The sequence below is a fragment of the Eschrichtius robustus genome, chromosome 13, assembly GCF_028021215.1.
Source record: "Eschrichtius robustus isolate mEscRob2 chromosome 13, mEscRob2.pri, whole genome shotgun sequence".
In the NCBI taxonomy this organism is placed as follows: Eukaryota; Metazoa; Chordata; class Mammalia; order Artiodactyla; family Eschrichtiidae; genus Eschrichtius; species Eschrichtius robustus.
Genome location: NC_090836.1, coordinates 7,539,164 through 7,545,163, shown reverse-complemented (window position 1 = coordinate 7,545,163; position 6,000 = coordinate 7,539,164). Strand labels below are relative to the sequence as shown.

The 6,000-nt window shown below is 42.5% G+C and overlaps 1 pseudogene; it reads right to left on the bottom strand.

The window, feature by feature from the left end:
* Positions 1-2,731: 2,731 nt before the first annotated feature.
* LOC137775652 (acylphosphatase-1 pseudogene) lies at positions 2,732-3,040 on the bottom strand (annotated as a pseudogene).
* Positions 3,041-6,000: the final 2,960 nt, after the last annotated feature.

Sequence of the window (6,000 nt, the reverse complement as noted above, 5' to 3'; positions counted from 1 at the left end):
AGAAAAAAAAAGGGACTTCCCTGGTGGCACAGTGGTTAAGAATCCGCCTGCCAATGCAGAGGACACAGGTTCGAGCCCTGGTCCGGGAAGATCCCACATGCTGCGGAGCAACTAAGCCCGTGCGCCACAACTACTGAGCCTGCGTGCTGCAACTACTGAAGCCCACGCGCCTAGAGCCTGTGCTCTGCAACAAGAGAAACTACTGCAATGGGAAGCCTGCGCACCTCAACAAAGAGTAGCCCCCGCTCGCCGCAACTAGAGAAAGCCCGCGCGCAGCAACGAAGACCCAACAGATCCAAAAATAAATAAATAAAATAAATTTATTAAAAAAAGAAAAAAAAAGCCTTAACTATTATTAATTTGTCCAAGTTCTCCTCTATTCAATTCAACATACATTCATTTTATAGTCACTATATTAGTAAATAAGGCACTAGGAGGCACTGTGGAGTCCTGGAAAGATGTCTCTGCCTCCCAGGAGTACATCAGCTAGGAGGTGTTACAAATAAAAGTCATTCTTTGGGCGTAGTCTTTAATACTATACTAACTGTTAGGGAAGTCCAAAATAATTACCTTGAAGAAAGTTGGGGAAAAGAATAGGCATCTATGCAGCGTTTCTGAGTCAGAAGGGATCTTAAGAGGCTCATAATTTCTCGTGGGCAGGGACCAGGGTGATCAACTGTCTCACTTTCCCCAGGACTCAGGGGTTTCTCACAACAGGGCACTTTTAGCACTAAACCCAAGATAGTCTTGGGCAAGCTGGTATGGATGCACACTCTAGCAGAGGCTGAGCCTGATTCATCTTTGAACTTGTTGAAGTTTCCAACATAAAGTCTGGGACATAGAAGTTGATTAATAAGCTCAATGAATATTTGTAGAAATGGGGGAAAATGGTAACAGAAATAAAGGCACCTGTTTAGGTGATGCCAGTTGTTTTTTGGGAGCAGGAATTGTGCAAAATATGGGTTAGGGACAGGTTGAGGAGGGCTTTGAATGCCAAGCTGAATAGTGTGTTTTATATTTTATTGGTAGCCATGGAATGCTTTTGAACAAATACAGTGACATGAAAAAAATCTGTGTTTCTCCTCATTAAATCTGGGTCACTGAACAGGACTAGATGGCCTAAGTAAGGTTGGCATAAGTCTACAAGTTGAGGTCCATGCAGAAGGTTATTAGGAGTACAGAAAAAAAGTTAAATAATAGACTTTCAGACCCTTAAGGGAACTAAGAGCTTCACTAAACTAATGCCTTCCTTATTTTTAAAAAAATTTATTTATTTATTTATTTGGCTGAGTTGGGTCTTAGTTGTTGCATGCGGGATCTTTCATTGTGGCGCATGGGCTCCAGAGCATGTGGGCTCTCTAGTTGTGGAGCACGGGCTCTAGAATGTGGGGGCTCAGTAGTTGTGGCCCATGGGCTTAGTTGCCCCACAGCATATGGGTCTTAGTTCCCAGACCAGGGATCAAACCTGCATCCCCTGCATCAGAAGGTGGATTGTTAACCACTGGACCACTAGGGAAGTCCCCATCCTTATTTTTTAAATATTTTTTTCTTATTACAGTAGTTCCCTCTTATCCACGGGGGATACTTTCCAATACCCTCAACGGATGCCTGAAACCGCAGATTGTACCCAACCCTATATATACTATGTTTTTTCTTATACATACATACATACACATGATAAAGATTAATTTATAAATTAGGCACAGTAAGAGATTAACAGCAGTAACTCACAATAAAATAGAACAGTTGTAACAACATACTGTAATAAAATTTATGTGAATGTGATACCATGACAGTACATCTGATAAAGCAGCCGGCTGCCAAGTGAGTAATCAGCATCAATAAACTGGACCACGGGATGATTCCTGTCCCTGGCAGGACGAAATGGGATGGCTTGAGATTTCATGATGCTACGTAGAGAGGCGCGCAATTTAAAACCTGTGGATTGTTTATTTCTGGAATTTTCCATTTAATATATTTTCAGACAGCAGTTGACCATGGGTAACTGAAACCTCAGAAAGTGAAAGTGCTAAGAGGGTACTACTGTATATGTTCCTTTTACAAACTGTTTCTTCCATACCTTTTCCCCCCTCCTTTCTTAAATGTTAATATTTATCTGTAATACTAATTTTAGTTCGCAATAAATGAAGGCCCAGTGGTAAGGTGACTTGTCCAAGTTCATTCGGCAGGTCCTAAGCAGGTCCTGGTGTTTCTCCTGATTTTCCTGATGCCCAAGAGGCTATCTGACTCAGTGTCTCATGTTCTCACTAATCAAGATGCCAGTGGTTTATCTTTACTCACTGGAGGGCTTGGGCCTGTGATGAGGAACAACAGCAGTTTTTTTACCTTGAGATCTAGGTCTCTTCAGAGACAATTTCTGCTTTTGCTTATTGGGTCTCATCACAGGAAAAGTGACAGTTCTTTAAGTATATGAATTATTAACCTAAAAATAATATTGCATGTTTCCACATATTCATTTAACATTACTAGGAACAAAATGCCCTTTTCTCTCATAAACACAATTTTTTTTAAAGGTTCTAATGTGTTTTTATTGATTAGAATTGTAGTTGTAATCCTTCCATCATACATATAATATGCAGTAATAATCAAATATCTGATACTAAAATAACTTACTGATAAATTCTAATACTGAACACAGAATAGTTCTATCTCTACTAACAATAAGAAACAAAACCACTTAGTTTATCTTGGAAATTTTAAATTCTGGCCATTATTTTACAAGTTAGGAATCTGAGTAATCCAACTTTGAGATGACTTTCTCATTGTAGAAATTTGCTCTGTCGACGTACGTTAGTTTTGGGATTCCCTCTTTTTCAAACCATCCCTGCATATGACGCACTTTGGAGATGGGATCTTGAAATTGCCCTCATACTGTGCCCTGGTCGGTGTTCTGGACCCAGCCTCCAAATTCCAGCTTTTGCCCCTCAGCCTGAGTATATTTGCGGAAAAACACCCCGTGTGCCTTCCCCCCAGTTTCATAACCCACTGATATCAGGGTGTCCCCTTCTCCCATGCTCATGCTCAAACCCTCCTCGTCCTCCTCTCACGCGGCGGGAACTACCTAGGCGACCACCACGCCAACGGTTCCCCCAGCCGAGTAACCGACGCGCCCGGAAGCCTAGACAATTCTTGAAAAAACTTTTAACATCCTCCCCGTCCCTTGCCCCACCCTCAATCCCACTTTGGCATAAGCAAGATATACCTTATTATGCTAGAATTATTTACAGCCTAGTAATAATTTTCCCATGGTACTTTTATTATTGCAGATACAGCTGCCTCTCGTTCCTCCTCTTATTTCTAAACTATGGCCATAACGATACTGCAGGGCTAGTATGATATACTCTCTTGTAAACTATCTGGCCTAGGAGATCCTGGAAAATCATAAAAAGATGGGATCTCTTTGGATGAACAGAAGGTACCTGTTACTGAATCTTGACCCATAGCCCTTGCAGCTCTGCAGTGGGGACAGTTATAATACTAATGGGAAGTCCTTACTCTGGTCCCTCAATTTCAAAGCACAATTTTTAGACAGTGTTAAAGCTTTGCTGAAATGTAGCTATAAGAAAAAGTCTGGACTAGGAGAAAAAAAAAGGTCCATTTGTGCTGGGAAGCAAGGGAATTCCATAATTTACAGTATAGATGGCATCTCTCAACACTCTCAAATAGTTCTTCCTACCCTGGAATTGCAGATTGTAAGTTAAACACCTTATTTTTCATTCACTGGATGTAGAGGATATCTTTTCTCCAATTCCATCTATCTTTTCAATTTTTCTAGGAAGGTAGGTTGAGGGGAAATCTACTTTCAAATTTTAAATGCCTCAGGGTGTTAAGGAGAAAATGGTAGCATTTTCACAGGTAGGTAGCTTCCTAGGTAGATCTGTGGGAGCAGATTTATCTTTCAATTTATGGCTGGAAAAACCCAGGTGGTGAGTGTGAAACATTTTTCCAGAATCATAACATTGGCATAGATACCTTTAAAAACATATTTTAAAGGTCTGGCATACTTTGTAAAAAGTCTTCTCATTTTGGTTCGGTTCATAACCTGCTATGTATCAGACACTGCTAGACACTGGATATGCAAAGATGAATAAAATACACTCCATATCCAAGCAGGTTTCTGTAATGTGATTAATGCCCTTCCTTCAGACAAACTTTTACAGTTTCCTTCACCTCCACGCAGCCTCTCCAATTATTTTGTGAATGGTTTCTTTAGGAACCCAGCTGCTCGGATACTGTGATCCAGGGTCAGTCCTTAACTTTCTGTATAAGAACCTCAGTTTCCCCATCCTTCCCTAAAGGCAAGGCTAAACCCCACGCTTTTCCTTTCTTCTGTCTCTTTCATCCTTTTAGTATAAGTAAATGGGAAGTCTGGGACCAAAGGCTCATACGAATTTAATTATCACGTATATTTTAGAAAACCACGGTAGCCGCTAACTTCGCTGAGTAAACAGGAAACTATCGATCCCACGCAGGAAATGGTCTTGTTTGAGGGCAACGAAGGTTTCGCGGATTTCCCTTTCTCCTTCAGTTCCCTTCTAAACTCATTTCCGGGTTTCAATCCATTTGGTCCTTCACTACAATAGCGGACTCCGTCTCACTCTTCCCAATCCCACCGTAGACAGCGACCCTGAGAAAATGGCCAATTGGCCCTTCCCTTTCGTGGACATCTTTACGCCTTGTTTTACATCACGGCAAATCCCAACCAATCAGTAGTTGGGGTGGGAGGTACTAAAATAATCTTCACTTCCTTCCCAAACATCCGCCTCTCGCTTGCGTCATCCTGATAGATTACTTACGCAGCCAATCAACAAGCAACCTTGGGCCCGGCCTACCTTAAACCCAATCAATTAAAATGAAGACGGGGAATTGGGCGGAGAATGGAAAACTTGCCCCCTCTTTTGGAAATGCTTTGAAGAGGTGCGTCCGGATTTCTTGAACTTAACAATTTTCGACCAACGATCACTGCATACTGCGTGTCTCGAACGCCCCAGTTCTGTCCCCCTTCGACCTCACCCCAAGATGAGCCCCACCACTCACATCCCTCCGCCCGCTCGCCCCCCATTTCAGTAGAACACATTCCCATCCTGAATCATCAGGAAAGGAACCAAACCCCAAAGGCCCGTGCTTTACACGTTCCTCCCCGCGCCGGTAGAGTAGGGGGAAGGGGAGACCCTGCAGACTTCGGCGCCAATCTTTCCATTCAGTGTGTCTCTCCTCCCTTCCCCACGTTCCCGGGTCGGAGCTGACACGGGAGTGGGAGGAGCCGAGGGCCTGCTCGGCTTGGGAAGAGGCTAATGCTTCTTAAGGTGGCGCAGAGCTGTTAGGTGGCTGGGCCTCTAAACAACTGGGATGTGACGTCCTCCTGCCTCCCAGCTTCGCTTCCCACGCAGTTTCTCATCTCTGGTCCCCTAACCTTAGTCCTAGTCTTATTTTTAGAAAGAATAAACAGGTTAGGTAGGTAAACTAATGAAACTTACAATAATAAAGTTATGTAAAAGAAATACAAACCACGGAGAGAACTTTTCCTTTACGATGTAATCTCTTCTTCTGTGTTCTATTCTTTTCCTCCGAGATTACCTTTTAAAGTAGCAGCTAGAATTTTTCTGATGCGCAAATGTGGGCTCAGATTTTGTCTGATAAATATTTTTAAGTGAATCATTTGTATGTTTGTTTATTCTCTCCCCACTAGATCTGACGACAGCCTCTAAAGGAAGCAAGAACCCTTTGCTTAGAGGTTGCGGGTTACCTCCGAGTCCTTTTACCGAGGGTCCCCTGGAAGCTGGAAGAGCGGAGGTGGTATATCGGGCCGCCTTGCAGTCTTGCCTCTAGTTCAGTCTTCTCAGTTGTAAAATGGGGATACCTTCTAGGTTTAGTGTTAGTACTAAAAGACTTCGTGTAAATGAAAACACACTGTGATCTGAAAGGTGTAAACAAACATTAGATAATATTATAAATATAAAGCATGTAATAGTAGTAAAC